Here is a 19,146-nt window from a genome sequence, read left to right as displayed (position 1 = left end):
CATTACAGGCGTGAGCCACTACAGCTGGCCAATTGCTATTTATATTTACAGAAAATGTTTTATAGTTTACATACTATTTAACAGCTTACATTGTTTTACTTAGCAATACATAAAGATCATCTTTCCTCATATGCATACCTATAGGTTTACCTCATTCAAAATTGTTCCACTGTATTTCATGATACAGAAGATCCATACTTTCTTTAACCAATTTTATTTTATTTATTTATTTTTTCTTCTGAGATGCAGTCTCACTCTCTCGCCCAGATTAGAGTACAGTGGTGCAATCTCGGCTCACTGCAACCTCCGCCTCCCAGGTTCAAGTGATTCTTGTGCCTCAGCCTCCCAAGTAGCTGGGACTATAGGCGTGTGCCACCATGTCTAGCTAACTTTTTGTATTTTTAGTAGAGACAGGGTTTTGCCATGTTGGCCAGGCTGGTCTTGAACTCCTGACCTCAAGTGCTCCCCTAGCCCCGACCTCCCAAAGTGCTGGGATTGCAGGTGTGAGCCACGACCCTGGCTACTTAACCAATTTTAAAATAATGCCCAATTACATTGTTTCTGTTTTCTTATTTTGCTTTTGCTCTACCCAGTAATATGGAACTATTTCTAAACTGCTAGATGTAGATAGTCTGTTTAAGCTAATGGGGCTCATAAAATCAGGCCATTTTTGCTGGGGAAATGGAAGGCTGAGCCCCAGGACTCCCCTGGTGCTCTTCTGACATTCTCTCTGAACAGGCAGACAGACCTTTCCTGTAGCCGAGGACATCACCTGCCCCTTCTCCCAGGCAGGGTCCAGGCACCAGTCTTTTGTTGGGATGCATATTTAGATCAAATACCACTGTCATTTGTTTGGCTTTCCCCTCTTCTTCCCTCTTTTCCTGTCTTCCTTCCTTCCTCCCCGCTTTCTCTTACTCACTTGGTGTCCAGTTGCAGCTTCCGCTCTCTCTCTCTTCTTCCAGTCACCTGTGGGTGTCCAGGCTCTGCTCACTTCCCTTCCCCACAGCAAGGCCTCCTACTGCTCCTGACTGTGATCTCATTTATACCTGCTCGAATTTCCAGTTTCTCTAGATGGTGCCTTTTTTAGTATCTGCTGCCTCTCCTATCATCTCTGCAAAATATATTAAATCTGCTGCTTTCCCAAGTGCTTGTCCTGCCCTTTAAAGGATTTCAATAAGAATCAAGCTTAACATGGCTGCTGCCGCAGCCTCTTTACTCCATGTCACCTAGCACTTACCTGCACCCTCTGTTTACTGTACCGTGAGTAGTAAATTTCCGTTCCTCGCGAGGTGACTTCATTTGTAGTAGAAACTCCTGCTGTGTGGTGTGGCAGAGAGTATATGCTTTGGCTACAATCTGACCTGGCTTCAGATCCAGGTTCTAACACTCACTAGCTGTGTGGCCACAGCAGGTAATTTAATCTTTCTGATCTTCATTTTCCTCCTTAGTAAAGTAGGGAAGAATAAATAATACCCACCTTGAAGATAGGATTGTGCTATGCTGTGGATAAAAATGTGTGTCAGATGCCTGGCATATGATGGGTGAACAAAAATGCTAACTACTGTCGTCATTATAGCTCAGTTTCTCTTTAGCAAATCTGTTGATGTTTAGCAGATCTCTTTTTTTTTTTTTTTTTTTGAGACGGAGTTTCGCTCTTGTTACCCAGGCTGGAGTGCAATGGCGCGATCTCGGCTCACTGCAACCTCCGCCTCCTGGGTTCAGGCAATTCTCCTGCCTCAGCCTTCTGAGTAGCTGGGATTACAGGCACGCGCCACCATGCCCAGCTAATTTTTTGTAGTTTTAGTAGAGACGGGGTTTCACCATGTTGACCAGGATGGTCTCGATCTCTTGACCTAGTGATCCACCCGCCTCGGCCTCCCAAAGTGCTGGGATTACAGGCGTGAGCCACCGCGCCCGGCCAGCAGATCTCTTTATGTGTTATAAGAGATCAAAGAATTGATGTATCCAAGGTCCTATTAGAGCTGGATTTCATAATGATGTAAAATTTTGAGCATAAACATCTTTGCCACCAGCTCCCATATTTCTAGCAATAGTAAATAGAGTAATTAATGAAACAACAATTTAGAACAAGAACTTGGATATTTTCTTGAAGTCCCTTGTGCTAGAAATAATTTATATTTTTCAGAGGATAGTTGTGCCCATTCATCCCAAATGATTTCCAGATTCAGGATTTTTGTTTTGTTTTGTTTTGTTTTTTGTTTGTTTTGTTTTTGAGACAGTGTCTTGCTCTGTTGCCCAAGCTGGAGTATGGTGGCATGATTATGGCTCATGGCAGTCCCAACTTCATGGACTCAAGTGATCCTCCCACTTCAGCCGAGTAGCTGGGACTATAGATGCATACCACCATGCACAGCTAATTTTTAAACTTTTTGTTGAGATGGGGCTTCACCATATTGCCCAGGCTGGCCTCAAACTCCTGGGATCAAGTGATATTCCCGCCTCGGCCTCCCAAAGTATTGGGATTACAGGTGTGAGCCCCTGTGTCCGGCCTGGGATTATTTTTTCTCTCCTAGATCCAGCAGTTGTGTTGGACGATGCTCTTTGTGGTTTCATTATTGCCTTTCATTATTGCCTTTCATTATTAAGACCTTCTAAGCCAAGACTTGAGTAGTTCATTTGAGGGTTTGCAATAGATTAATATGGCAATGGCTCTCTGGTACCCTCACTATCAAATCTGTGTACCACGGTTACATGCTGCATTTTGGGGTTTCATACTCAGCATTCTGGGGTTACTTGGTTTGGAGTCCAGTCTTTCTTCACTGGTTTCTGGTGCTAACCCCTCAAAGGGTTTCACAGGACCATATGAACGCATGTTAAGAAAACTAAAGCATAGACTCAAATTTTCTTTGAGTCTCAGAGGAAAACTAAGAACTTTGTTCCCTTCCCACAGAGGCAGTGGACTTGTCCAGGGTCCCACAGCGTGTCAGCAGCGGCTGCCACTTGTGTTTTCTCTGGAGCCATCCTTCCCTGTGGCCTCTAACAGCAGCTCTCCCACACTTGGGGCTGCGTTGCCCTCCTCTGAAACCCATCAGGAAACAAGTTCTTGAGAACTCCCACCTTTCTCCCTTGAGGAGTTCTGAGCTCCATAAACCTTGGGAACCTTTCATTGCCCCAGGGAGGGTACGTTCTGCTTGGGAGGCATTAGTGAACAAGGCATTTGATTTGCAAAGTTTGTCTGGCTAATCCATTTGGGGCAGGTTGGGTAGTATCATCTCTTCCTTTTCTTATGGAAGAAGGCTTGGTGAGGAAGAGAAACGACTTACTCAGAGCATCCCAAAGTTATGGATAGGACTGAATTTTCCCTTCTAAACCTTGAAACTCTTGCTTCCTTGCTGAACTTGTCTAAGCCTCTTAGGGGCATGCTGCTGATGGCTAGGGGCAGGTCAGCTGTGCTGAGAAGTAGGATAGTCTCACTGAAGAAAAGGAACTTGGCGGTGGGCTCCTCTCTCCCCACAGCTGGATGCTCCCTCTTGGGTGGCAGCTGTGAAGAGTCCTGGTGAGGGAGGTTCAGGAAGGACTCTTGGCCTTTATCATGAGTGTTGGGAAGCTCCTTTCTCAGGAAGTGAGCTGCCTTGTAAAACTGAAGTGAGATTCCTGGAGAGACAGCCTTCTGGGCCTTACTGTGCTTTGTCTGCTTAAGCCAGCAGGAGCTACAGAACCCAGCATTAACGCGTTGCTTTCTTTTCTGAAACCTCCATTTTTTCTTAACGTCTTTTCCTCCCGTTTCTTCCCTCCCCTGAACCAGGCAAGGAGGCTTGGGGCCAGCTGGGCTGTGTGTGTCCTTGCCATCTGCCACGCCTCACTCCTCGGGCCGGAGCCTGGGCTTCAGCCAGTGCTTCCGCAGCTCTGCCCTGCAGCCCAGCCCTGCGAGCCTCTCAGTGGCACTGAGCAGGTGTCCTACCAGGGTGCCTGGTGCCGTGATGCCAGCCTCCTGCTCCAGCCCTACGGGAAGGGATGGAGGATCGAGAGAGGCTCTTCTAAGGCAATCTGGAGAAGGAGCAGACCACATGCCTGGAGCGCCTCCCTTCCTGGTGCTCTCAGGCGCTCTGGCTCCAGCCTTCTTGTTTCTTTCTCTGTCGTATATTTATTTTTCATGGATTTTCTGGTTCCAATAGCAGCAAGAGGAGCTGAGGGGAAAATCCAAATCTGGAAGCCACTTAAGAAGAAGATCCACATTTCTCTCAGGCAATTATGTTGTGTTTTTCGGGAGGCCAAGATAGGAGGTTTACTTGAGCCTAGGGGTTCAAGACCAGCCTGGTCAGTGTAGCAAGCAAGACCCTGTCTTATGAAAAGATTTTAAAATAATAATAAAAAAATTATGTTGTGTTAGAACACACGAGATGATGTGTATTTGGTGTCTTGTGATGGAAATATTTTTTCTAATATGATCTCTCTTTTTTCATTTCCCCAAGCTGTAAAGAATAACTTCTTCGAGTGTCATTTTCCTATTTCGTTTATAATAGTGTTTAGAGTGCATTCTCCTCTAGGAATGGGTCAGGATCTCTAGGCTGGTATCCTCTGCTGATTCATCCTGTGGTGAGAGGAATAGTTCTTCCTAGACATTTTTTCTTCCCATGGACGCCTTGTTCACTGTGTCTCCTTCCCTTTCTGTCTAGTTTTGCTTTTCTAAGCTTTGCTGCTTTTTGTTTTATCTTTCCCTCCTCCCTGGTTGGGAGGCCTGGTGAGTGGCGCATTGGGCACCCTTCTCTTCTAGGGAGCCAAATGATTCCAGGTGTCTCTGCTGTCATTTGACAACAGAGTAGTTGTGAAAGGCACTTGCTTTCTGGTGAGTTGCCGTAAATTAAGGGCAAGGGCCCCAGGATGATCTCATTCAGGCGCCACTTCCTGAAAGGGGTGATCATGGAGCCTGGCCCCTCACAGGGGCATCAGCAGCCCTTCCCAGCCAGCCTCTCTGTGCACAGAGAACTCATTTGTAGGAGAGTTTCTGGGGTGAGGTAGCACTACAATTTTGTTCACCAGGAAATAATACCAAGTTTCTCAGTTTTCCCCTCAATGAAGGGGAAGGCCTTGGAGGCCTTGGCCTGCCGGCATCCTGGAGGATGGAATGGGGTGTAATCCAAGGAGCTTTCCCCCACCCATGTGGTTTTCTGGGCCAGTTTTGCTCAGCAAATGGAAATCCTACACGACCAGCTGAGACAGAACTAATATAGGGAGTCCAGAGTTGGACCATCTAGTGGAGAGAGAGCTATCTCCAATCAAGAGTCCAGAAAACTATTGACTGTTTTTGCCCAGTGATAAGTATTTTTAAAAAATGTTTAATGTCTCTTGAGTCATACCAATGATGAGTGTTAAATTTACTAAGCTCCTGCTATGTGTGAGATCCTAGGCCAGTAGACACAAGAAATGTTCCCAAACACTTCAGGGCCTGGCACAGAACATCTGAATCTTCAATCCTTCCCTCTCTCTTGCTATTTCACTCTTGCCTATAGACAAGTTTAGGTTTTTCCCACTGAACAAAACTGTCCCTTGGCCCTGTATGCCTGTCTGCTCACCCTCAAAGCCCTACACCCTCTCCCATCAAATGTTTTGAAGGAATGGGCTATACTCGTTGTACTCTGATTTATTCCACTTCCTGCTGCCATGGGTTCTTGTCCCCATGCTCTACTGAAACTTTTCTCCCTGTGGTCACCAGATGTGAATAACTGAGGCTCTCTGGGATATGGGACACTGTTGTTTGTTCCTTACTTCCGGAAATTTCATCCCCCAAGGATTCCTGATACAGTTATTTCCTAACTTGCTTTCTTCGATGACTTCCTGGCCATATCCTGAGGAAGGGGTTCTCCAGGGTTCACCCTCAGCTCCCATTCTGACAGCATAAACCCTCTTTGGGGACAATCTTGGCTACTTTTTGTTTTCCTGATACCACCTATTTGCTGCTGATGACTCTAAATCTCTCTGGCTTCCAGCCATTCATTTCCACAGGTTCAGGACTTGAGTACCCAGCCTCAGGTTAAGCATTTCCACCCAGGCATCCCATGGGATGTCCAGGACTCCTACTGCTGGCCTTACATGTGCTCTTTCCCCATTCTTTGCCTGTCTCTTATTTGTCCCATAGGTATCCATCTAAAGGCCACTTCCTCAGGGAAGCCTCCCCACATCCCCCAGGCTAGTGGAAACCTCTCTGTTAATACTTGCCTAGTACCTATACGTCTCTTCTGCAGCATTGTGCAATGTGCAAATTATAATTATTTGCAACAATTCACTGGCTGTTCGTCTCCTTGCTAGACTGAAAGCACCATGAGAGCAGAAAGCCTGTCTATTTTGCTTCATTATTGCGTCACAACACCTAACATTATGGCTAGCACAGGGTAAGGGCTTGCTATGTATTTTTGACCCATTGAACTCATCCTTTATCCCTACTAAACTTCCTCCTTGTCTTGTAATCACTACCTTGGTTGATAGGCCCATCATCCACTTGAGAAATCATTCTTGGCTCTTCCCTTTCTGTCACTTGTTATTTTCAGTCACCTACCACTGTCCTAAATAGTTTTGTAACCTGATCGCTCCTCACCAAAGTCCTGGGTCTTGCCCACACCATCTCCTGTCTCAATTACTGCAGTGGCATCCTAATCATTTCAGTGCCTGTAATCTTGTCCCTTCCCCTTTGAATTCATCCCTCCATACACCTGCCAAAGGGACCTTTCTAGAAGGCAAGCTTAGCCATACTGTTCCATTTAGCACCTTTCACTGACTCCTCACTGCTCAGGTTCCCCTTGTCCAGCCCCAGCCTTATCTCTTGCCCCTCTCCGAGCTGGCAGCAGTTTCCCGAGAACTCCAGGCTGTTTCCTCCATCCTTCCATGCTTCCACATATGCCTTCCTCTTACCTGCCTGTGGTGTCTGCCTCCACTTCTCCATCATCCCCAAGTGTGCCTGAATAGCTCCTGTTTCTCCTAAAGGCTCAGCTCTGATCCCCACTCATCTTCGACCCTTGCAGAAGGCGTTCTGGGTGTCTACTCTGCTCCCATAGAACCCATAGGTACTTCCCTTTCCTTGTTCTCACCTAGCCTGTTTTTACAGCTTTTCAAATACTCAACTGCAAGCTACTGGGGGACTCTTTTATATTTGTATTTTAAGTTCTGGGGTACATGTGCAGGATGTATAGGTTTGTTACATAGGTAAACACATGCCCTGGTGATTTGCTGCATGTATCAATCAACCCATCACCTAGGTATTAAGTCCAGCATGCATTAACTATTTTTCCTGAAGCTCTCCCTCCCGCCAACACCCACAACAGGCCCTAGAGTTTGTTATTTCCCTCCTTGTGTCCATATATTCTCATTGTTCAGCTCCTACTTACCAGTACTAATACACAGTGTTTGGTTTTCTGTTCCTGTGTTAGTTTGCTGAGGATAATGGCTTCCAGCTCCATCTATGTCCTGCAAGGGACATAATCTCATTCCTTTTTATGGCTGCACAGTATTCCATGGTGTATATGTACCACATTTTCTTTATCCAGCAGGTTTATATCATCTTCGTAACCCTCATGCCTAGCAAAGGGCCTGGCACACAGCTCATTCACTCTTTCCCTTTTAAGGTTCAGGTTCCCTTTTAAGGGAAAGAGTGAATAAGCCCAAATAATAAGATTGAGGGACAAACATACACTGCTACTACTACTATTACTACGACGACTACTACTGATACTAACTCTTTCTAGGTGCCAGACATTGTTCTGGGTATTTTCCATATAGGAAATCCTTAATATTCACAATTCCATAACGTAGATAATGTTAGTATCCTTGTTTTATAGATGAAGAAACCAAGGCACAGAGAGGCTGTTTTGTCCAAGATTACACAGCCAGTAAGCGGCAGAGCTGGAATTTCAACCCAGGCAGTCTGCTCATAGCCCTGCCTCTTAATCTTTGTACTCCATCTCCACTAGCAGAAATAACATACGTGAACGTTTTAAAACTATGCAACTGTTTTTTTCTTTGCGTTGCTCACTGGGTCTGTAGTGTTCTCTGTCCTTGGAAAGTAAAAAGAATCTAAAAGTGGCTAACAGGGCAAGCAGTGGGTCTTTCTGGACATTTCTATGTAATCTGGGCTGTTACCTGTGAAGTTGTGTCAGGTGCATAAAGAATGTGACATGTAGTTAGACAAAAAGAAGACTTGGATTCGGGCCAACTTAGTCCTTCTATTTCTCTAATGCCTCAAAGACTGCATATAATGAGCTGGTCCTTCAATTGTCACCCTGTTGAATAAGAATGGGAGCACATCAAACTCTGGCTATGACTGGTACTTCAGAAGAACAGAGTTTGACAGAATGAAAAGGAAGGGGAATAGAGAGCAGGAAGAATTGTAGAATCATTGGGAAAGGAGATCACAAAGAAAGGAAGGCTGGAGTCACCATAAATCACACCACTTACTGCACGATTTTCACAATGACAACACAAATCATGCAAAGGAAATAGGAAGTGTTGGCATTCTACTTATTTCACCTCTTCCAAAAATTGAACTCTTCGTTGCTGGGGGGACAGGGAGGTAGGGGACTCATGCCTTAGCCCAGGCCATGATGACAGCACAGGTCTGGACTCTGAAAGAAGCCAGGGTTTGTGAGGGGGCCCTGGTGAGGGGATGGAAACTTGAGGATGTTGGCCAATAGGTCTGTATGGATGTAATGGGAAGAAAGGAACTATCAGAAAAAGTGAGTTTTTTAAAAAAACAAGTCTGAGGTTGAATCAACTACAGTGGTTCTGAAATCCTTCTGGAGAGTCCCATGGTGGGATTCTAAAGAAGCCATCCACAGGTGGGTATGGACAGGCTCTGGGGAGGCCCTTATCCTGCCGCTGTTTTGGAAGTCACTCATTCACACACCTGATGTCCCCGGACCTGTGTTGCAGTGGTGATGTGCCGAGTAAGGCATCTGATGCTTAGTAGGCATTCAAAGCCAGTTCTTTTTTGTCCTCTTCGCAGGCAAAAAGGAGGAGTCAGTAAGCTTTGTCTATAAAGGGCTGGGCAGTGACTATTATCAGCTTTGTGGCTGCATCTGGTGGTCTCTGTCACATATTCTAGTTTGTTTTACAGTCCTTAAAAATGTGGATTGTAGCCATGCAAAACATACTGGGGGCTATCCTTTGACCTCTCCTGGTCTAGAGTAATAATCCTGCAGCTTCAGGCTCTGCCACATGTGGCATGAGTGTTCCAAAGACCCCAGGATATGTTGAACTTTGTCTTTGAAGAGTACAGCCCATGTGACGTAGATGGGTTAATACTCTAGACCAGCGGTCTGCAGACGAGAGTGCTCAGGTACTCCTTGCTATTGTTTAAGGTGAGTAGAGTGTTAGTAGCCACATAGCCCCTCTTACAGCCTCCTGATTACAATGATAACAAAGGTGACTTTTGGCAGATTAAAACAAAAAATGTTCCTTACTTTACACTGAGAGTGACTTCATACTAGGAATGGCCCTCCTCTCAGTGAGTGAGATGGGAATCCCTGTCATTGGAGTTGGAGAAATGACCTGAAATGAGGAAGATCCTATTCAGGAGGTGAAATGTAAAATTCTGCTCTAAAAGAGGAGATGCGCAAATACTGTTTTGTCTGAGTTGAGTTAGGATCAAGCGTCCAAGTTTTAGTAAAACGGGGCCAGAATATCCAATTATATTGTTGCTGTTGTCCCTATTTTTTTTCAAACGGACTAGGTTAATTTAAACATTGCTGTGACACATTTGCTACCTATAGTTTTTTAGACACAGTGTTCAGAACTAATAGAGTAACAGGCTAACCCACCTTTCACCTAGGCCCCTACTCAGTCAGTGGGAAAACTTTGGCTTGTGTTGTTTCCCTTTTCATGTCATTTTCAGGTCCATGGTTCCTTATTTGAAGCCAGTTGAGGATATGTGTTTTCAAATTCAAAATGTTTTAGATTTGGAAACATTATACAATGTTTGGGATAGCATCCCATAATCAAACATGCTATTATTTTTGCAGCAAAACTTATGAATATTTACACAAAGGATAAATAAAGGCTGTAACTTAACCTACTTAACCTATTCAGAGCATATTTTACTGCCAAATGAATTATTTAAAAAACCTTTCAGAGCTTTTGGAATTTCAGAATTGTTGCAGATAAGGGATTATGATCCATATGATGTCTCTGAACTTAGACTGGAAGGAAGCTCTGTGAGTGTAGGGAGTGTATCCTCCCCAATGCTTAGCATAGGACATGCACATAGTAGGTGCTCATTAAAAGTCAGTAATTTTTATTAATATAAACATGATTACATAAGTCAAGAGTATTATGTGACTATTAAACAACTGGCCCTTATTTATCTTTCCATTTTTCTCATAATGCATTTTTGAAAGTGTTGGAATTCCCCTATAAGCTATAATTAAACCAGAAGCTACCTTGATGGAGCATAAATTGCAAAATAGTAAGTAAAGTAAAATTTATATTGGATTCTCTGTGTGTTAGTGGGTGAATGAGTGATAAACTAGTTAACTTGTGGAGCTATCTTGCAGTTTTGTAATTTAGCAATGTAATATGTACAATAATTAACAACATTGATGAACATTGAATATCAGAGAAGGTTTATTGTAGCCCATACCAACTACTTATCTCAACCATGAGCTGAAAATGACTAAGTGACATAATAGCAATATTGAAAATGGTACCATCAAAAGGAGGGAAACGATGAGGTCATCCTCTCAGAACATCTGGCCAGCTCTCTACACAGACCCGAGTCTCATTTGTGAACTCCTATTAGAGACAAATGAGGGAATTTGGAGTGAGTGTTAATGAGAGCAAAGAAAATTAATGTGATTTTAAAAAATGGGCTCCACAATAAAAAGCAAAAGAGATTTGGATTATGAAACTAGAAAGCAAGAAGAGTGGGAGTGTCTTCTCTAAGTGTATGCCTCTAACCAGATTTCTACCGTTGTAAAAGGTAAAATGGGGGAAAACATCATGCAGTGGTGTTTCTTAAAAAGTAGGTTTAAATGGCAGGGAATGAATGAAAGCAAAATATAAAACTTCTAAATGTGATGATGGTGAGTTGCTAGAAGAGATGATCAAAGTGGGCCATGGACTCCTCTATTCTCAGGAGACATTGAAGAGCAGCTTTATATGATTGATCAGTATAAATATGAGGATACAGATGAGAAGGATGAAGGCATTCACAGGTGAAGTATGGATGCATGTGATCACCCGGCCATGGATGGTGGAGGAAGCAGAGGTATGTAGTGCCTCCCTTTGTCTTACCCTGGAGGGGGTTTGCGGTGGGGGCCCATGGAGCATCGAGGAAATAAGGCATGCATCCTGAGAGCTGGTCTGTGCTGGCTGACACAACAGCAAAGGGTGGCATGCTGTGTTAGGCATGAACTCTGCAATGAGTTTCAAGTGGTTTATTTAGAATCTGGCTGGAAAAGGAAGGGAATATAACAGGTCAGCATTTCCCACCAGCTGGCTGGTGTCTCATGGTAGTCAGTGCTCTCATCTCAGACTTTCTGGAGTCCTGCTTGCTGTTCTGGCTTAGGAGTGTGGTGGTTGCTCCCTGGATTTCTTCTTCTGAGTTGACATTCTGTAAAGCCAATGTGGCCTGAAAGGAGCTAGCACCAACCTGGGAAGGTACCTGAAGGATAGATAAATAGGCGTTTCCCAGTCACCTACTCTTCCCCCAACTCCCACTGGACACAGGTTGGAAAATTCTCCCCTAGATGCCCGCATCAGGATCCTCTTATCCTGAGACATAATATGCCACTTAGAAGAGGGCTGTCTGCTGATTTGTTCTGCCCATTCTTCTTCATGAGGATGGAGCATGTGTTCTCACATGGCCAGGATTTTGGCCTTTGATGTGTTTTAGGAAAGAAAATTGTAGCCAAGTTGGGCTCTCTTCACTGGCCTTTGGGGTCACCGTTTCCTAGTGAAATTCTGTTTTAATTTTCTGGGACTTTGAGGATTAGGTCCTGGACCAAGAACTGACTGGGCTTGAGGCTTCTAAGCCGGTGAACAACTGGAGAAACCACACCTGAGGTGGTGCCACACATAGACGAGGGCTTTTATGACTGTTGAGAAACATGATGATGGACACACTCAGGGTGGGTAACTGGCTCCTGATAGCTTAGTGGGCTGGCTGTGGACCACTCTCAAGCTTGATATGGTGTTGCTGGTGAGTGCCTTCCCTCCTCACATGAACTGCTCCTCTGCTCTGAGGCTGTGGAAGGAGCTCCTGATGTTCTCTCTCACCCTAACAGCTAAACTGTAGAGCAGATTGGAATCTGATCGTTCAGTTGACTTCTTCTGCTGTTAGCTCCAAGAATGCAAAGGATCAGTGGGACAAAGGTCCTTTCTGACATATATTTAGACCCAATTTAAACAAGCCATTAGTGTATATGGTCCAGACAGTACCTGAATATACTCAGTTATGTCATCACCCAATGACCAGTAACTCATTGTCTTACTATAATGAGATCATGAGTTCTTTGAAGGCAGGAGACACTGTCTTTGCTCACAGTATGCTGCCATGAGTCCTGCAGGTGCTCAATAAATATTAATTGAATTAATCAGCTGCCACAACACAGGTGCATACATTTATCCACCTTGTGCTGTCACCCAGGTACAGATACTGATGACCTATGCATTCTGCTGCCGTTTCGGGAGCCTGGCTGCTCTCTCTCTGTATCTGTGTAGGCTTTCTGCAGCTGTGTGCTGTCTTGGCCTCTTTGGCTGAGCACGTTCTGCAAAGTGTAAGGCTCTGTTAGCCTTTACATGCAGCCTATATAATATATAATCCAGCTTTGGGGTCTTTACAATCTCCCCGCCCCTCCCACTCCGCCTGATGTTTTCTGACTCTTTCAGAGGGTTTAAGGTGAATGAGTCCACTCCCCTTCTGGGGCAGGGTTTTTAATTACCGTGTAGTCTTTCTTCTGTTGTTGAGATCGGGCTTCTCTGTGTAGAGAGAAGGGAATTCCAGTCATCCTGATGCATTATAATCAAGTTACTCACTACAAGTCAGGAGTAGCAGTTCTCTGCTTTCATCCTGATCACAGGGGTGATACAGGAACGTAGCATCTAGTGTTTCACTGGGTGCATTAGGCTGCGGTTGCAACAGTGCTTCACACTGGTGGTTTTCAATCTTTTAAGGACCTCGAAGTCATTACAAATTTCATCTGAACTCCACAGTCTACCTACTTTATGCATAAAATGTAGAGCGGGTTTTTTTTTTTTTTTGGAAAATCGGTATTGACCCGAAATGCCTGACCATGGAATGTATTTAATAAATAACTGACACACATTAAAAATTAAAATGATAAAATTTTAAAAAGAGTCGAAAATAATTTGACTCAATAATGAAGAGAGTAGATGAGCCCATGGCAGAGCTCATTTCACAAAGTTGAGGAAACACAGGGAAACTTCTGATCCCTGACACGATCCTTTCCTATTGTCAAAGGCTGGTACAGCTTGGCAGCGCTGTACGTTGAGTGATCCTGCTGTCTCCTAACACTAGTGTCACAACCTTTTGCTTTTTATCTCTAGAGTCCTATAGTTTGGTAAAACTTTAAGTTTGAGACTTCAACCCAGTGCTTAGAAGATATTTGTGGGATGAATTCATCACCCCTACTCCAGTTTGGTTCTCTTTCACCAATTGATGGGGATGAGGAGACTGGCAGGTCTTTTCGTCAAAGAGCTAAGACTATAAGTTATAAATAGACTTATAGTTTCCAAAGACACACAGCCACTTGTGCTACACAACCAGTATCTGTTCTGTATTCATGAGCTTTACATCTATGTTTGTAATATTTATACCAATGGGCATACACAGAACTATTAATCTTTTGGCGGGCTAAGCAGCTACTTCTGTTCAAAGGAAAAAAACTTGCTAAGTGGCTATTTTCTGATAAGGATATCCACATGCAGTGGGTGTAGCAAACTGTGTAGGGCACAAGAGAGATAATGACGGGGACAGGCTAGTTCTGCCATGCCCAGATAGTGAGGATAGGAGGAGCTGATTCTGTATAGCTGGCCTACTCAGGTTTGGTTATGGATTACATTGGATCTTTCATTTCTCAGTGGTTTGCTTGTTTTTCATGTCCGTCTGTCTCTTTAACAAGGGAGTATTGTACATAGTGAGAGCAACAGTTCAAAAACTTGGGACTCTGGGTCTTATTTCTGGTCAGGTTAATGACATGAAATGCTCAGAGGTTTTCGGAAGATCATCTTCCTCTCCATCTCCAAAGTTTCATGCTGTGGTCACAAAGGGAATGGGAGGCAGACATCTTTCCAAACACCGAGATCAGGTGAAATCCCTGGAATGTGATTTGTATGTATTTTGGAAATGTTGGGCAATTTTTAGTAGAAATGGGATAGGGAGTTGGGGAGAATAGTGAATCTGACTTACAAAGAGAGGTGTTTATGGGAAGTCATAGCCTCTTCTTCATGTTACTTTTCAATTAAAGCCCTGTTAAATATTAATGTGAATTGCTGGACTGTTATTAACAAGTTGAAATTTATCATTAGAGACAGTTAATCCTAAAGTTCTGCTGTCAGACCAGCGTCAGGCAGGTGTAGGCCACATTTCACCCTTTGATTCTTACAGTCATGTGACTTTGGCAAGTAACTTAACTTCTGTGAGCTTCAATGTTTTCATTTATAAAATGGAGAAAGTGAGAATCACTCATAGGAGAGGACTGATAATGGAAGGAGGTATGTATGTCAGGCGCTTAGCAGGGTTCCTCACATGTTCTAGCTACTCACTAAACATGGTTGTCCTTGTTGTTGGGGGTGATGGTATTCTACAAATGTCTGTTGGAGATATAAATTCCTATCGTGTGTTGAGACCTGGTCCCTTCCCATATACGAGGATAATTCACAACTGAGGACATGCATTTGCTGGCAGTCAGCAACTATAATAATAAAGACTGGTCCCTTCACATATACGTGGATAACTCACAACTGAGGACATGCATTTGCTGGCAGTCAGGGGTAACTGTAATAGTAAAGACAGGCTGGGCTTTCTAGCTCATCGTTGTTTTTTTCTCCATGACTCCTGCTAAGCACTCTTGGAGACCATGGCCATCACATTCTTCATGAGGATTCTCCACCCAGCCTGGATGTACCATTTTGAGGATGGGTAGGTCCATTCTTTTTGGATCTCAACTGCAGCATTTTCTGTTAGGATTTGCTAGAGACCTGACATATGTCACTTTTATAATTAAAAACAGTTTAATAAAACACATTAGGGTGACTGAAAGGAATGATCCCAATTTAACAATGGTCCTGTCTGAAGGGTCTTGGCTAACGCACAGCTCTGTGCTGGGATGGGAGGCTGGTGGTGGTGATGGCGTTAGAGAGTCCGGTCAGGAGAATGGGTAAATTCTGCATTGAACACAGAATGGTTCAGGGGAAGGTGCGTGGGCTAATGCTCAGAGCAGGCGGTGACAAGTGCTATGCTCTAAGCCTGCCGACTGAGCCTGGTGAGGGGTGCTGCTGAGGTGGGCAGGCAGCATTCCATCTGTGCATACCCACTCTTCTCTCCCAGCCCTGCTCCTCAGGTTGGTTTGACAGCTGATGGCCTTTATCCAAAGAAGGCAGCTGCTGGAGCAAGTCTGAAGCCTGTCCTAGCTCTTGACAAAATGTCACACTCGCCTTTTTTCCTAGCACCAGAGACTAAGGGTTGTGATGGAAGCAAGGGAGCTGCGACAGGGCTGTGACCAAGTGGAAATGAGAGAGGAAAGAGTTTACTGCTTTGCTTATGTGAAGAATGGTGGCAAACATTCAAATATTGGCTCAGGGTTATTTTTTTCCCTCATTGAAGTAAAAATATCTTTTCCCCTTTTTTGGAGGGAAAGGAGGGGGCAACAACGTGACAGATCCTTTTTTTTTTTGTTTGAGACAGAGTCTCGCTCTGTCGCTGGAGTGCAGTGGCACAATCTTGGCTCACTGCAACCTTCATCTCCCCAGTTCAAGCAATTCCCCTGCCTCAGCCTCCCAAGTAGCTGGGATTACAGGCATGCTCCACCACAGCTGGCTAATTTTTTTGTATTTTTAGTAGAAACAGGCTTTCACCATGTTGGCCCCATTGGTCACGAACACCTGACTTCAGGTAGTTGGTCCGCCTTGGCCTCCCAGAGTGCTGGGATTACCGTAGGCGCCTGGCCTACTGACAGAGCTTGGGTAGTGACTGTGTAACCGCTCTGCATCCTGCCCTGAGCTTCTCTTCTGTCAGTGTGTCTCAGGCAGCACAGTAGAGATGTGGTTGCCTCTTCATGTCTTCTCCTGGCCCTGTAAAAACCTTGAAAAGCACAAAATATATGCTGTTTGTTTTCATCAATCTGTCATCCAGTATTTACAGAATCTACACAGATGCCCAAAAAGGGCAAGATGGCCAGTACCCATGTAAACTGTGTCTGATGACAAAACATGTCTACTTCTATATGTCTCCCCTACCCTCCCTTTTTATTGAGATAGGGTCTTATTCTATCACCAAGGCTGGAGTGCAGTGGTATGATCACAGCTCACTGCAGCCTCAACCCCAGGCTCAAGTGATCCTCCCACCTCAGTCTCTCAAGCAGCTGGGACTATAGGCATGTGCCAGCATGCCTGGCTATTTTTTTATTTTTTATAGAGACAGGGTCTCTCTATGTTGTCCAGGCTGGTCTCAAACTCCTGGGTTCAAGTGGTCCTCCTGCCTTGGCCTCCCAAAATGTTGGTATTACAGACAGAAGCCACTGCATCCAAGCTTATATGTCCCCATTTTTAAATGCCACAAGCAGAGAGGGTTGTAGTTGCTGTTTTATACCTGGAGAAACTGAGGCACAAGGGGGGCTAACAATTTATTTTTGGGGGCTGTGGGAACAACAGCAGCCTTAGAGCAATGTTTGTAGACCACACAGTTTCAGAGCATGTACTCCATGCCTGACATTCTATTAAGGACTTTAAATACATTATCTCATTTGATCCAAACAGCAGTGCTGTGAAGTGATGACTATTATTAATTCCATTTTATAGATGAAGAAATAGAGGCTTACAGACTTTAAGTAAATGGCCTAAGGCCTCCCAGCTACCAAGTGGCTAAGCCCAGAGACATCCCCAGGCATTCTAACTCCAGATGTACCTAACCACTTTGCCGCACTGCCTGGTTCATTTCCCCAGACTGAAGTCACCTTAGTGTACTATTTCTGGCATGAAATCCCCTGCCTGCTACCCTCTGGTTCTTTCTGGGAACTGGCTCCAACCCTTGCTGAATGGAGGAGTATTGGTACTATGTACTAGGAAATGAGGTGGGGCCAACGTTTTAGAGTTGCTTGCAGACTATTTTAGCAATGACCAGTCACTCCTCAGCACCTTTCAAATGACCTATGCTGGTTTATGTGTCCACCACTGTGGCCCCGCACACACGCCTTCCTAGGAACGGCAGGCACTTGGCAGCCGTCCTGCCTCTTGCTCCAGGCAAGCTATTTGGAATCAGGCCACTCTAAGAGAGGAATGTGGTGGCAGTTCCTTCACAAGCAGCTTAGCACGACCGTGGGTAAGACACTGATATGCCGTTCAGTGGAACTTCTGAGTAGCCCAATTACAGTGCTCAGAACTGGGGGTGCTCTTGTCCCGGGTACTTCCAGATGATAACATTTGCCACGCTCTTTAACAGACAGGAGGAGAGTGTTATCTAACTGTGACACCTTCTGCAAGAAACCCTCTTCTAGTTCCACATGCTGGAGTTTCCCTTCTGCAAATAGGTAAACGTGTGCTGTGTTAAAGAAAGACCCTAAAAAAAAAAAAAAAGAGAGAGAAGTGGGGCTTCAGAGGGCAGCTGGGAGAATTGGATGTAGATGTTTCCCTTTTGACTCTGCCACCGGTCTGTCCTGGGAACGTTACTCACAATGCTTTCCTATCTCCTCTATGTCTGTGTCGATTTTGGCGGGGAAAGTGCTTGGTGATCCCCACAAGAAATGTGGATCTCACACAGGCTAGAGACCCAGTGCATTCTGTGTTTTGAAATCTCAGGGCGTGGATTAGCTGTGACCCTAAAGAGCCTCCTGGGTCTCCAGTGCAGATCATCTTTCTTTCCTGTTGCCTTTCTTGATGCTCTTGTTGCTGGGTGTTGAGCTGGATGTGGAAGAATTCATCTCAGATGATTTAAAAACTGTTTATAACCTCCCCACTCCTTTGATCTCCACATTCCTCCCTGCAGAGGGCTTGGGTCAGGCTGGGTTGACAAGGCAGTGATCACAGGAGCTAAGGGCAAGGGCTCTGACCCAGACTGCCTGCGTTTGAATCCTGGATCCGTCATTTACAGGCTGATGTTCTAGGGCAAGTCACTGAACCCTCTAAGCCTCAGTTTCCTGACCTATAAAATGGGGATAAGGAGGGTGGCTTGCACTCAGGGTTGTTTGGAGGAGTCAGTGTAATGGGATTTTGTAAACCGCATTACATTCATAGCTGGAGAAATTTACTTCCTATTAACTGGGTGAGAACACTGGAGCACAGAGAAAAGCAGTTTTTCCCGCTATGCCGGTAAGGAATGTTTAAATTACCTTCCTGACTGTAAGCTCCTTGAGGATAAGGAACACAGATACAGCATCCCTTCAGGAGATATTTGGTTAATTAAATTGATGTTCATAATGATACTGTCTTGTATGGCAATAGCAGCAAGTTGTACAGGCCCTATACGTCTCTCTGTACCGTGGTATCCTCCCTAGAGAAGGGCTCTGCTCTACTGCTGATCTCACTTCTGTTAGCCTGACATGTTGGTCATGTTGACAGACTCCAGAAGTAAGGAGCTCAGTTAAGTGTGTGTCATATGTGAAGGGATGGTGAAGAAAGGGCTCTGTGGGTCACAGCTCAGCCAGGTGAGGTATGTGAATAGGTGCTCTTCTTCAGGTAGCAGGAGGCTTCTTAGAATAGCCTCACAGTTCTTTTTGGGAACTGGCCCACTGCAGAATGAGTGTAGCTTTAATAATTCACTCCACAAATTCTGAGGTTGCATCTTACATGATTTCAGGGTTACGTATATGACCATGCATTTGTGGCAGTCCTTGTAACTTTCAAGACTTTTGCTTTTTTAACATTTATAAAAGATGCTTTGAGACCTTTAAACCATGAATCTAAACAAATGTCACAAAATGTCTTTACTCTCTTGGCTTTTGCTTTTTTTTTTTTTTTTTTTTTTTT

General features: G+C 44.6%; 1 protein-coding gene across 3 annotated transcripts in view; it reads left to right on the top strand.

The window, feature by feature from the left end:
* The window catches only part of SPTB (spectrin beta, erythrocytic), a 138,563-nt gene that overhangs the window by 22,085 nt on the left and 97,332 nt on the right, over nucleotides 1-19,146 (top strand). The window contains exon 2 of one of the 3 annotated variants that reach the window (XM_037740454.1): nucleotides 11,081-11,212. The exons of 1 other annotated variant lie outside the window; for it this stretch is intronic. The gene's annotated coding sequence lies outside the window, so the exon portion shown is untranslated. Of the gene's footprint in view, nucleotides 1-11,080; nucleotides 11,213-18,414; nucleotides 18,490-19,146 lie in introns of those variants that run through there. One more of the 3 variants, XM_017533990.2, reaches the window with a different exon arrangement.

The sequence above is a fragment of the Cebus imitator genome, unplaced genomic scaffold (assembly GCF_001604975.1).
Source record: "Cebus imitator isolate Cc_AM_T3 unplaced genomic scaffold, Cebus_imitator-1.0 Scaffold83, whole genome shotgun sequence".
Lineage (NCBI taxonomy): Eukaryota > Metazoa > Chordata > Mammalia > Primates > Cebidae > Cebus > Cebus imitator.
The sequence above is the reverse complement of the archived record's forward strand: the minus strand, read 5'-3'. Positions and strand labels throughout refer to the sequence as shown.